The following is a 14,029-nucleotide window of genomic DNA, read 5'->3' on the forward strand; positions in this document are numbered from 1 at the left end:
TCAGAAGGTGGATGCGCCATCATGTATTTGTTGAATTATGCCAAATTTTGGTGGAACACCAAGAATGCTGACATCAAAGTAGGAAGAACAAAGATAAAAACATGATGGGCGGGGTTTAAGGAGGAACTCAAGGAACAATGTTTCCCTGACAACACTGACTTTGTTTCTCGAATGAAGTTGCAAGAGTGCCGCTAGAAGGGCTCTTTTCGCGACTATGTGAAGGAATACTCGACGATAATGTTGGACATCACAAACATTAATGAGAAAGGTCGTGTGTTAAAATTTTTCAATGGGTTAAAGGAATGGGCGCAGCGAGAGATTTTAAGCCATAAACTAGATTGACACCCTTGTTGTTGCCATGTGTGCAGCTGAGATATTGATGGACTACTTAGTCGAGAAGGGCCGTCAATCTTAAAATGATTTAAGTGGGACATCCACATGCTACGATAGCCCGGCTCCAAGCTCTCTAAAGGGTATGGAGAATGGCTCTCGAGTATCGTCCAACACCATTGATACATATCAAAGAATAAGTGGAGGAGGTGATGCCTAGAACTTTGTCGAGACCCACACAAATGGTTATGTAGACATCTACTTTTTGCCTCTGGTCCCGATAGGAAGTGCAATGACGATAAATAAAACCATCTTTGTCTTGGATCAAAGTGAAGAATACTTATGGATGACTGGTTAAACCGCAAAGACACAAAAAGACTAGCCTAACCCCAAAAAATACAAACAAGGTCCAATTAACTAAACCCGATCATAATTAGTCTTAAGCCCGTACTTAAAACCTAATAATGACGGATTTAGAGGCGCCTAGGTTAAATTTAATGCTGCCGCAGAAAAATTCGTGTGCATCTCAATGAGTCGCGCTGGTCTGGCTTGTGCAACTAATTCAGTTGCGCGCAACACCCAGCGCGACTGCTAGTGATGCGCTCGCGGAAGATTCAGAATTTCAAAAAAATATAAAATCGAATCTTACCATAGTGTCGTGCGCAAGATATCCAGTTGCGCTGGGATGCCGTGCGCAACTCAACCAGATGCGCGCGAGACCTGCTGTGGCAGAATGTTTGAAACCTTAATTGCACCCATTACCTATAAATAGGGGCTTAATACGAGGCTTAAACACACAGAAATTAACCTAAAAACTCTGGCAGAAAATCTTGTGAACTTGTGCTACCAAACCCTCTTGTCCTATACCTCTTAATCTTTGATACTACGGTGGAGGTTCTCGAACAAGGAGTCCGTAAGTGCTCTAAATAGAGATCTAGCAAAGAGAAGTTGTAATTTTCCGAGCAATTAGATAAATCATATTTACTTTTCTTGTCTAAAAGAACCTTAATCGATTAAATAGTGTGTTGTTTGACCACTTTAAAAGGATATTTAATTAATCAATTCCACATAGTATCTTGCGTTAATAAGATTAGAATTGAATAATTAATTTATTGATTGATCACTTAAGCCAAGGCGAATCTTTTTTATTTTTACTCCTTTCACGAATTTGAATTAAATAAAGAATAACGACTTTTCAATGTAATTCCTACGTGATTGATGCATGTAAATAAAATTAACTAACTTAGTTTTAGGCACTAGTAGAAAAAGGCTCATTTGCGTCGCTCATTTATAGCGTATTTGCGTCGCTTCTATGAGCGACGCAACTGCTCGCGACGCAAATGACTTTTAAATTATTTGTGTCGCTCTTAACGACGCAAATGAGAGTTAGTTGTGTCACTCCTTTATAAACAAGTGACGCAAATAAGAGTTATTTGCGTCACTCCTTTATAAACAAGTGACGTAAATAGCAATTCAGAGCAACTTCTTGTTTTTTATTTGCGTCACTTGTTTATATAGGAGTGACGCAATTAACTTACTAGACAATACAAAGGTGAGTTATTTGCGTCACTTTTTTGTTTAATGAGTGACACAAATGATGTGATTTTTTTTAATTATAATAATTGCTTGTATGTGTTTGTAGTACCTGTTTCCCTCGGTAGTGGTATAACGTAATATGCTAACGCCAATAATTGAAATTAAAATGCAATATTAATGAATGCAAATGTAAATTTCAGCAGAGTTTCCTTTGTATTTTGGCCTACCCATAAAATTGGGAATGGCGACATTATATTAACAACCTGCCCAATAAGTTTACATCTCAATATCATTGACATTATACTCATCATCCCAACACCAGTTAACCAAATTCATTCATGTCAAGCCTATAATCCAAAACAAAAGTCCAACATTTGCTAAGTGTAAATCTAAAGTTCAACATTACATATAAAATACTCTGCTCAAATATCTCGAATCTCATTTATCTCCTCCTCGGTATACGGTGTAGTTATTGAAAAATCCTATCAACACAACAAATATACAAGAGGAAAGTTTTAATTCAAGATTGTAGCTAACATCAAATTGTATTTATCAAACAAAAATGAAATATTTGACAACTCATACCTTAATAAGATCCTCACTGTTATGATGATGTTCAAGTATTTCGTACATATAACGCATGACGTAATAGCCACACTCACGTAGATTCTCTTTCTTGTGATAGAAAACCAGGCATACAATCAGCTACAAACGCAGCATTGGAATGTTTTTCACTTTCTCAAGGGTATCTACATGGAGCATATACTGGCAATCTGATAATACATATACCTACATATACCTGAGTTCTCTATACAAGTATACAGACCAAAAACCTAATGAAAATATAAATAAATATGTGAACATCATCCTAATCATGATATATAATCACACAATAAGACATAAATAAGATAGACTCAATGATTATAACTACATCTATTCTCAAAATTGCAAGCATAGAGAGGGTGTTTCAATCAGACACTTGATTGGAAAGCAATTGACAAACCAATGTAACTAATTTTACAAGCATTGCCCTACTACTGTACATTAAACATTTTCAATTGAACCATGATGACTAAGCAATCAATTCTTAATAGCTAACAGCAATACAGCAGCGAGAACATAAATATGTGAGTTGTGACCTTGCACAAAAGCAGTTAATAAAGTATGTAATTCTACAGACTACAAAAAAAAATGACATCTATTAGCTAATCATTCATCTACCCAACTTTGCACCTTAATAATCGATGGTGGTATCAATGATAATCAGTTTTTTTATACCAGGACAAGGAAGAACCAAGAGTAAAGCAGAACTAAACTATGCTATATTGCTACAACTCAATATGTTTTACCTAAGTAGAGAACAAAATTTCAGACAGAGGAAACTACATACATCAAAACATGCAGCTGCATATGAGATATATAAGTTAGTAAGATTGTGTTGCTTAGAAGTAAATTATATTGCTTAGATACCTGTAAGATTCACATTTTAAAAGTTCTACAATATTATACAAGATAACAAAATATAAGCCATAAATTCCAGGGACTTCATATACAAGGATATATCTAAAAGTCAATTAATAAAGTCAGGTTTTGTCAAGTGGTACAACTGGAAAGTCTGATAAGCATGTTCTGCTTGCAAGGGTTGTTCTCCTTGAAGTTTTATACAATTTCTTAGCTTTGTTTCTAAGTTTTTCTAACATAGTTGCAGCCTTTTTAAAGGCCTAAATTTATCAATAATATTCAGTTTTTCAATCCCCTAACCCCCCCCCCCCCCACCCCAACAACTAATCCTTAGAATTTGGATACAAGTTTATTATTAGACACCTTTATTGAATTATATGAACAGATTTTGTACAGGTATATTATAGCTGCTTACAATTCAATGCAAATCACTACAAAAGTCTTTAAACATCTAACCTAAAAGTAGCTAACATTATAAAATCAAACGATATGACCCATATAACATCAAGGTAATTTAAAGTAGCGAATATCAAAAGCATAAAACTAAAAGATTAAAAAAAAATCTGAAATATATAGAAGCAGGGGATATGTTATTAAGCACTCGTTATAGACAGCCAAATACATTAATCATTGACTCATATATTAAATAACATAAATTATTAAACAAGCAATAAACATACCTAATCAATGTCTTTTTCTCGGCCTCTTCTTTTTTACAGGGAGTTCTTCAAGTGTTGCTTGTATATAGACAACATATAATGGAATTATAGCTTCAATTATTGATTAAATAGAAAGAAAAAACCAGATTAATAAGGCAAAACAGAATCGAAATTGACGAAATAAGTAAACATATAGTAATGAGAAATTGAAAAAATCCAAAACATTTGTTAAATCGTATGGATTATAACAAAGTAGATAAAAATTAAGCAAAATTAAAAGGGGAAATTAGAAAAACTAAAAGATTAATGAGAAAAACCTTCTTTAAGGATGAGGAAATTCAGAAAATTGTATGGGTTGAATGAAATTCAGCAAATTGTATGGGTAGAATGAAATTCACAAATAGACTTGAAGAATTAAGCAAATTTTAAGATCAAATTTAGCAAAAGAGCAACAAATTCAATGTTTGGGGTTCTTCAAGCAAAAATTCAAGATTAAAATAAATTAGAAATTCGCAATGGAAACCAAATTAATCAAAAAATTGGACAACAAACTCAAAGATAACTCTAAAATTCGTTTAATTGGCAAATTGCAAAAACACAAGGATATTGGACCAGCATCACAGATAATAAACATTTAATTTAAAGCAAATTTGCTCACTCTCAATCTATGCAAATCGGATACAGAACATCTCCTCCTTCAACTCTCCATCAGCATAATCACTAGCAACCCACGTACAAGATTTTTCATTCCCAACATGCTCTTGAACAATCATACCCGCAATAACTACAAATACAAATTGATCATTCATAGAAAAAACTCATTAATTCAAGCAATTTCACACAATAATTATACAAAAAAAAAACCCATAACAATTAACAAATGATAGAAATAAAGTCACATACTCAGATGATTAGCACAGATCTTAAGAGTTTTAGATTGCCGCATAACCAATCGAACTTTCCCAGAAACCTTATGCTTTAGAATTTTCCCATTGATTTCCTTCTTTATCAAATCTGTAAAGCTTTGCTTTTCTAATTACAATTCCAAAACACAAACAATTAGAAATAATAAAACATCACAATAACCCTAGAAAGCCGAACATATCCCTAAATTAGAGGCAAAATTCAAAGATTGAATCAATAACTGCATTGAAAACAACAATTGAAGAGCACCCAATTAAAAATAACACAAAACCCTAAAAATCAGGGAAAAATAAACCTGGGATTGTGGCAAATTTCAACCATTAAATCAACAAAAATCATAAAGAAAACAAGGGTTCAAATTTGTTGGGGTTTTAGGTTCAAATTTCTGCTCGAATTGGGGGGGTTTTGGCTAAAAAATGTTCAATTTTTCTAGGGTTTTCAGGGTTCGAAATTGCTAGGGTTGAGGTTGGAATTTTTGCTCGAATTGGGGGGTTTTTTGGCTGGAAAATGTTCGATTTTTCTGGGGTTTGCAGGGTTCAAATTTGTTGGGGGTTTATACACCGAACATCTGCTCAAATTGGGGGGTTTTTGCTCGATTTTTATGGGTTTTTTAGTGTTCAATTTTGCTGGGGGTTTTGGTTCAATTTTGTGCTCGAAAATGGGAGATTTTTTGCTTCGATCTTTCTATTTTTCTGGGGTTTTAGTTTGGTCGAATTGTTGTGTTGAATTCAGTTGTTGAAGGCAGCAACAAATGGGTATCAAAAGTATTTTTTTTGTGGGTATATCGAATTTGGAGGCAGCAGCAAATGGCGAGATCAGTAGAATATTTAGAATTAATTTTTAACCTATAGTTATCTGCATCGCTCATTAATTAAATAAGTGACGCAAATAACTTAAATGTAATGATGTGAATTAACTATTTGCGTCGCTCACTAATTAAAGAAGTGACGCAAATAACTCACAAACTCATTTGCTCACTTGTCCTTAAAGGAGTGACGCAAATAAGACTGTTATTTGTGCCGTTCTAATAAATAAACGCGACGCAAATAACATAAAGCTGAAGCATATCAGGATTTTGTGTTGTTTCATAGCTAACGAGCGATGCAAATAACTTATAATGAAGCTAAAATATATCATTTGCTTCGCTTGTTTCTACGAGTGACGCAAAAGAGGCGACGCAAATAAAAGTTTTTCTACTAGTGAGGTATCACGTTTCATATATTGTTTGGTGATGAAATTGTAACTAGTAGAGGCTGCACTAGGGCTAGAATAGCGATTCTCCTCTAAAGGGAACGTTATTTTAGTACCCTCGCTCCCAAACTCATTTCTGGTTTATGTAGATCAATTAGGGCATGGTTAAAATTACGATTTGTGCTAATTATCCCATGAACTCCACAGGTGAGAAAAGTATGAACGAGGTTTATGAGTTTTCCCAAAACTCATTGGCGACTCCTACTTCTTTCTTACAAAAAAGCGTAATGATAGAATCAATTCTAATTCAAGATCCCCTAAACAGTCAGGAATTCAAATCCTAATACACCCTAACAAGTGTAAATTCCTAGGCTTTTAAAGGGCCATGGGAATCTAAGGAGAAGGATTCCCTAAGATGGGAACAACCTCCTTACTGGTTGGAGTGCAAGCACAAAGCCGAGATCGACAAGCTTCAGAAAAGATTGTCATCCATGTCCGTACAAGAGGCCCCGAAGGAGAAAGGGAAAAACAAAGAGACCAGAAGCTATGAGGAGCCCACATGCAGGATGGGTTCCATTATAAAATGGGTGCTATAATAATAACAACAATCAAGGAATAGCCAAAAGTCCGACACTTGTCGGCAATGCGAGTGATGGAGCTAGCGAAGGATGCAACATCGAAGAAACAAGATCGCGCCAGAGACCCTGATTAGCGGGAGATGAAGCCCATTAAGTCAGCAACATCAAAGATACACCATACACCCCCGCCAAAACCAGATCGGATACACGGCTCAAAGCTAACATCGACGAGCCTAGAGACACCGAGGAGACATAAAAGAGGAACCTCCCAAGAGAAAGGGAGTACAGTGGTCGAGCAAACAACAGAAAGAGAATGGATACTCAAGAGGCACCAACCACAGTTGGAAACTCACCACCACAATCTCAAGGAAGCAGCTCCCCAACATTTGATCGAGAAAGCAGCTTTCCACCAGAACTCAACAAATATAGCTCCCAAGAGGAAATTTAAAGATGAAGCTCTCAACAAGTTGTTCGAACAAAGACACCCCAAGGACAAGATCCTCGGAATAAACAAAGAACCAGATCTAGAGTCGACGAAGATTCAACAAGCCATCCGCATCAACGGCGAACCAGAGACTCCAGATAGATTAGGATTTTTCTAATTTTGATTGTAACTCTTGTAAGTCGACGAGGTCGTTGACAGCTTAAGTGGGGGAGGATGTTAGAATCCGACTCCCTTTGATGTATTAGATTTCCTTAAGATGTTTATCTAGAGTTCACTTTATGTATTGTAGGCCCGAGATCCCATTATTGTGTTAATGTTCACTACAAAAAACCCATTTTTGGCAACAAAAAATGTCGTTGCTAAAAAACCTTTGTCGTTGCAAAAAATCACTTTAGCAACGACTTTTGTCGTTGCATGGTCGTTGCGCGTGTCGGCGTTGCAAAAAATATGACAACAACATTTGTCGTTGCTAAAACTCTGTTTTACACAACGACTTTTTTTGTTGCTAAAATAATGTCGTTGCCATACATTGTATTTCATGATATAAGTATACTCATTTATTAAAACGATAATTGTCGTCGCTGTAAATGCATAGTTTTTTCACAACGACATTTGTTGTTGCTAAAACTCACTATATTGTTATAATCCTATGCATTTACAGCAACGACAAAAATTGTTGCCAAACATTTTTTTTCAATAAATTCATTAAATATGTAATATTTCATATAAATTGAAAAAGCATTAATTTAATCATATCATCCGAAAATTACCTCCAAAATGTAGCATTTATATCATTTCAACATTCATATCCAAAATATTACATTCATCGTCAAGATTTTCCCAATATATATCCTTTTTCAGACTTTTCATATCCAAAATAAAACTAACCTATCCTAACTTGTTATATCAACCATCATCCCAAAAAGGTACATCCACCTTTATCACAAAATATTACATTATCATATGAATATATCTAAGCTAACACATTCTACCATTTACCATCACTTTCTCCAAAAGCATTCTCCTACTATGTACTCATCTACATCAACAACTTGCAAGTGCACAAGTGCATGTGTAAGGGTATATAAAGTAGTATCATATGATTTAAATAACACTACTGTAGGCGTCGCTCGAAGTGCGCCTACGTAAAAAGCATGTTGTGAATATGCTTGGCACTCATAGGAAGTGGGAATTGGCATAATACGATTTGGGACAAATAAAGTAGGGAACCGCCAACAAGTTTTTAAGGAACTTGTAAACCGTTCACGGATCATAAAAGGCAACCACGATAAGGGACAACAAAGGCAACAACGATTGACCCGTGAAGGTTACACCCCATTCATAATCCATGAGATTACTAACTCCATATGGTTCAGAACCACGAAAGGAGGATCGGGGATGATGGTACGAAGTGAGTCATGGAGTCACATTCGCCCGTATTGGCCTCTACTCGATTCTTATATTGAAGAGCATTCATGTGATCTCAAAGGCATACAAACAATAATTCAATTCGCTCCAAACTATTACTTAACTAAATTGGTTTAATATTAATGCACACATAATTCTAAAATATTGGTGATCAGTTCAATTAATAATAAGATTAAAAGGGATCCTAAACCGGTTGTCCAAATTATCTTATTAGGCGTGATTTTCAATTAAATATTCCCTTTAAACATGCATATAGTGATCATAAAAATAATAGAACAACATTAATATTAAAACCAATTTAATCACAATTCCAACAACATAAAATCGTTAGAAAAATAATAAAAACAAAAGGAGCATAATCCTTACTTTGATTCTGTTTGTTTGCAACTACAAAATAATAAACGAGTTAGTAACTTCAAGGAAATAATAAAGCAATAATTAAATTAAATTAAAAAAAGTATAGTTGTTTTTTGGGGCCAAACCCTCAAACAATTCTACCTTTCACGCCTAGGCTTAAGGATGGAACTACGAGTGAAGTATGGACTCCTTTGAGTACTTGAAAAAGGAATTTTGAAGTATAAAAGGGTAGGCTAGTGTTTAGGCTAAAGCATAGAAGAGAGAAAATAAAATAAGACTCGGTGCCCCGTTCATCAGAAATGAGGGGGGTATTTAGGGAAAATGTGCCGAGGGAGCACACGGAACCCTAAAATGATAAAAACCCTAAAAAAGTATCCCGTGACGCGGTCAACTTGTACCGTGATACGGGAAGCTCCACCGTCAGATGTCCCTCTTTCCCGTGACACGGTACACTTTTGGCGTGACGCGGGAAATTTTTAGAAAACGGGATAGAAAACGCGTCAAGGGTTTACGCGGAAAAGACACGGAATGTCCCGTGTCACGGCAGACCTCCCGTGTCACGGGAAATCCCACCGTCAGATGGGAAGGATTCCCGTGACACGGTAAGTACCTGCCGTGGCGCGGGAAATTCCTGCCTATTTTTCCGTCTAAATACATTTTTAACCCTAATTTCCTTCGGCATTTTAAGTGCCAATTGATAATTTCGGGCCTTTTCTGAATTTTTATTATTCGGGCTAAAATAAGAAAATAATTAAATAAAAATAAATAAAGGGTTTGGGCCAAAAATAAATAATAAAACAATAAAATAAAAAAGGTTTGGGCTAGAATTAATTAATAAGTTTGGGCTGAAATTAAAACTATGCTTTTACCAAACATCAAGACTTATCCATGGACTGTTCAAAAATATGAATTTAATAAAATACGATTTTTTAAGCACTCTCGGGATTAAATACTAAACCCGACCAATAGTGGCGGTGAAAGGTTGTTCATCATCGGGTTTGGTTTTGGGGAGACATTTTTAGGTGTCTACAGATGCCCCCACTTTGACTGAGTTTGTAGAAATGTCAGTTTCAAAAACGATAGTCAAAGTAGCCGATAGGGACGGAGAATGATTTAAGACGTTCTGTGATCCTAAATCACTCTGTATACACCGATACATGCAGAAAAATGTTAGTTCCACAGATAAAAGAGTAAAAGGATAGGATACGTATATGACACCAGTGTATTGGTGACGAACGAATTTGGCAGCTTCCTAAGCTTGAAGGAATCCACCGAGTGACATTTGTTGAAATGCTTTCCATGCTTGAGGAAAGCCGACTGAAGAGTTTTGTAGTTTTCTAAGCCTGAAGAAAGCTACCGGATAATAATTTCCATGCCTGAGGAAAGTCAACGTATGAACTTGGTGTCATTCTATGCTTGAAGAATTTCACCGATAATGCCGTCCATGCTTAAGGAAAGCCGACAAAGGAATTTGGTGGTTTTCTATACTTGAAGAAAAATCCACCGATAACGCTTTCCATGCCTGAGGAAAGCCGACTTGGCGGTTTTCTATACTTGAAGAAAAATCCACCGATAACGCTCTCCAAACCTGAGGAAAGCCGACTTGGCGGTTTTCTATACTTGAAAAAAAATCCACCGATAACGCTCTCCAAACCTGAGGAAAGCCGACGATTGCTGAAATTTGTAAGTGTATGATGGTTCAATTATCCCCGAACGTGGGCCGCAGATGATTCACACCATTAATTCGATTATCCGACCATATTAGGTGCTTAAAATGCCGAAAAATAGACTTTGATACTTGCTAGGGGTAAAATGGTAATTTTAGTCCCCTTTAAGTATCAATTACAATTTTCCGCGTAATTTCAGCGAAAAATAAATGTCCAATTTATGCAAAAAACCGTGCAACTTCAGTCAAAATAACAGAATATTCGCAAATAACTGTACAAAAATCATCGTGTCACAAAACAAATTCCCGTGACACGGGAAGGACCCCTCGTCACGCGGAGCAGCTTCCCGTGACACGACAAGAGGGTCCCGTGTCACGGGAACCGAATGGCTGAAAAACGGTAAAAAAAAAGAATCTTTGACCGGTCAAGGCTTGTGCACCACACAAAAATCTGACCGTTACGTGGGAACAGGGTCCGTTGCACGGGATTTTTATGTTTTTAAATATCAACATTTTTTTCTCATTTTGGCCATTCTCTTCCTCGTGTGATTCTCATTCAAAAAGCTCAAAAATTTTCTTGGTTGGTCGTTCCTCGCCGACTGCTCACCGGCGCTTGGTTTTGCTTCCCGTCGGCCGGAGTTCACCACCGTGTCACGGCGATTTGCCTCTTCTCTTTCTTTTTTATTTTTTTTATTTTTTGCGTTTCGTTGCTGCCTACTGCTGTTGCTGTTGTTCGAGGTTGCTGTTTACTGTCGGAGCTGCCGTCGGAGTCACCGGAGCTCCGTCGCCTGTGAAGCTCACCGTGACACGGGACAACCTCGCCCTGTCACGAATTCAGTTGACCGTGTCGCGGCGGTCTGCTGGTGGCCGGAGTTGTTTTGATTTTTTTGAGTTTTTTTTGCTGCTCGATTTTCTACTGAATTTGCTCCAATTTTTCGCCATATTCCACATTTTCGAACCTCTACAAAGATCTATGTAAGTTCTTCTTAATTTTATCTCAAATTTGCTTCAAGTAATTTCATGAAAAAACCTTAAAAAAATAATTTGGGGATTTTTAATTTTGAGGTTTTATGGTGAAATTCTTGCCATGATTTTACTTGTATATGTATGTATGTGTGTTTGTGAGAAATTTGAGACAAAAATTGCATGATTTGATGGAGAATTGAGCAAATCTCCATTTTTGGGTACTACTTTTGTGGAATTGAGCAAATCTCCATTTTTGGGTATCATGCGGCTAGGAGAACTGTAGTATTAGTTTGTCATGGAGAAACTAAATACCATAATTTTTTCCAATTTTTAGCCTGGAGGTAAAAATTTAGCGTATAATTCGATAAATAACTAAATAACTTAGGAAATGATGCTAAGTATTTAGATGCAACTTGAATTAAATGTCTTAGGAAATGATGCTAAGCATTTAGATTTTTATAATAGCATGCTTAGGCGACGAGATTGCGATCTTTCTACCCTCGACCGGCGTCGGGCTTTTCGGGAGGACACTCCCACCATTCTTGAGGGTATGGACGACGATGCTTTAGAGTCCGAGCCTCGGGCATCCGCGAGTAGAGGTAGGCGGGTTCCACCTTCGTGGACTCCAGACCAGTTGGTTTTCTGTCGTGAAAACCATGTCTCTCATCGCTCACTCTCCGGCATAGTCGATGGCACGCTTTGCCACCACGGTTCTGGAGCCGGTGATTTGATCCCTCGACTTCACCGGATCATTACGAGGGATCCTGCTAAGAGCGCCCTATGGGAATCGACTAGTTTAGTAGATTTCTATACGACGGTTGTAGGGTTTCGCAGCCCCCGGGGTTGCGGTGCGACGGTCGTTCGCGCATTGTTGGAGTATTTCTGGGATACTACCAACACTTTTCATTTTGCTTGGGGGGAGATGACGGTGACCCCCCTAGACTTCAGTATGATCAGTGGGCTGCGCTTCACTGACCGGGCTGTAGCTCAGATGTCTGATCTGTCTTGGGGATCGGCTGAGACAACTGATTTGTTGGGTCCGATCGTTCAGCACATCAGGTGCCGACCAGTGTCTCGAGGTGGTCCTAGGAGCGGACGATCGGAGCTAGCTTTAGTTTTAGCTCGTGGCTTTGACATGGAGGATACGACGGCTGAGTAGCGAGTGCGGATCTTCATCCTGATCCTGATCTCTATGACCTTTTCTCCCGATAGGAGTTCACGTGTACTCCTTTGCTACCTCCCCGCTCTGGTCAGGATCCATGGGATAGGATCCTATAGCTAGGCCAGCCTTGGATATGCTGATCTCCTCTTATCGCTACGTCATGGCTGTCGGCAGCTAAATGACGGGTCTCCCATCACCGTCTATGGTCTGTGGAGAGTCGTAGAGGTGATGATCTTTTCCCTTTTTATTTCACTTTAACTTGTTCGACTCATGTGCTAAAGATTACTTTTCATCGCAGCTATGGTTCTACGAGTACTTCCCAGGCTTGGCTCCTCGCCGGCGTCGTGGAGCGGTCCATGATTTCCCTGTCGGGGCCAGCTGGCGTGATCGAGGAGAGTCGCGGGTGGAGTCTGTCCCTGCACTGCGTGGGCTGCTACGCCGAGGCACCTCTTCTGTCGGCGTAAGACTCAATTTTGTTGCTGTTATTTTCCCTCTAACGTTGTTTCCATTGTTTCACGCCGACTTTTTATGGTTTTCAGGTTGCCATTGATGTACAGTATCGTCCTTGGGCCGGGATGACTGATCTACCGTAGGCCTTGCGTCTTTCTGCGCACCGCACCATTTTGGTTGGTACCGGACGCTTTGTTTGGTATTTGGAAGAGCGAGTCGTTCGTCAGCATAGCGGCGATTGTTTGTGGTGCCCTCATCTCCACCAAAGTCGATGCTGGACTCACGCTTGATCAGAGAGTTGATCAACAGGGGAGAGCGCTATACTTTTCCATGGCAGGAGCTTGTACACATGGAGAGTGACTATGCGCGGGATTTGCTTCCCTCTCTGGCTCCTCCACCCCGTCTTCCTGAGGTATGATTTCTTTTGAGGATCTTCTTTATTAGTCTCTATTTTAAATAGTCGAATAACTTGATTATTCGATCATATTTTCAGACGACTATTCGCCCTGTGGGGAGGATCGAGATTCATCCTCAGTCTGTCCGCTATCCAGGGCCGATTGGTATCACCGAGGACCATATTGCTGATGCGCCAGAGGGTTACAGACAGGCGTAGGAGTCTCTGCCCGATGTCTTTGAGCCGGTGAGTTTTCTTTGATGCATTATTCATCCTTTTAACACGGTTTGTTACTGACTTTTCTTTGTTTTATCCTCAGCTTAACCGCCCGGAGATGATGGGACTCATGAAGCTGGTTGACGCCCTGAAGTATTGCATCATCAAGTTTCGGCGTGGTGCAAGTTGTCGAAGCTCTAGCGACGTTCTTGAGGTATCATTCATTTTTTTACTTCTACCATTTGTTTTATTTTGCATTGTTGACA

The 14,029-nt window shown here is 38.3% G+C and overlaps 1 long non-coding RNA gene across 5 annotated transcripts; it reads right to left on the minus strand.

Annotated features, from left to right (window-relative positions):
• Positions 1–2,044: 2,044 nt before the first annotated feature.
• LOC110716639 lies at positions 2,045–5,834 on the minus strand. Of its 5 annotated transcripts, none has more exons than XR_002510542.1 (6): positions 5,206–5,811; positions 4,890–5,018; positions 4,645–4,770; positions 4,008–4,064; positions 2,452–2,699; positions 2,102–2,348 (listed from the first exon to the last, which is right to left on the minus strand). It is a non-coding gene; the product is annotated as an uncharacterized LOC110716639 (long non-coding RNA). The 5 variants fall into 5 exon arrangements; XR_002510543.1 differs by having other exon boundaries at positions 2,452–2,639; positions 5,206–5,806; XR_002510539.1 differs by having other exon boundaries at positions 2,045–2,348; positions 4,008–4,770; positions 5,206–5,834.
• Between the last annotated feature and the right edge of the window lie 8,195 nt (positions 5,835–14,029).

This window comes from Chenopodium quinoa, unplaced genomic scaffold (assembly GCF_001683475.1).
Source record: "Chenopodium quinoa cultivar QQ74 unplaced genomic scaffold, ASM168347v1, whole genome shotgun sequence".
Taxonomy (NCBI): domain Eukaryota; kingdom Viridiplantae; phylum Streptophyta; class Magnoliopsida; order Caryophyllales; family Amaranthaceae; genus Chenopodium; species Chenopodium quinoa.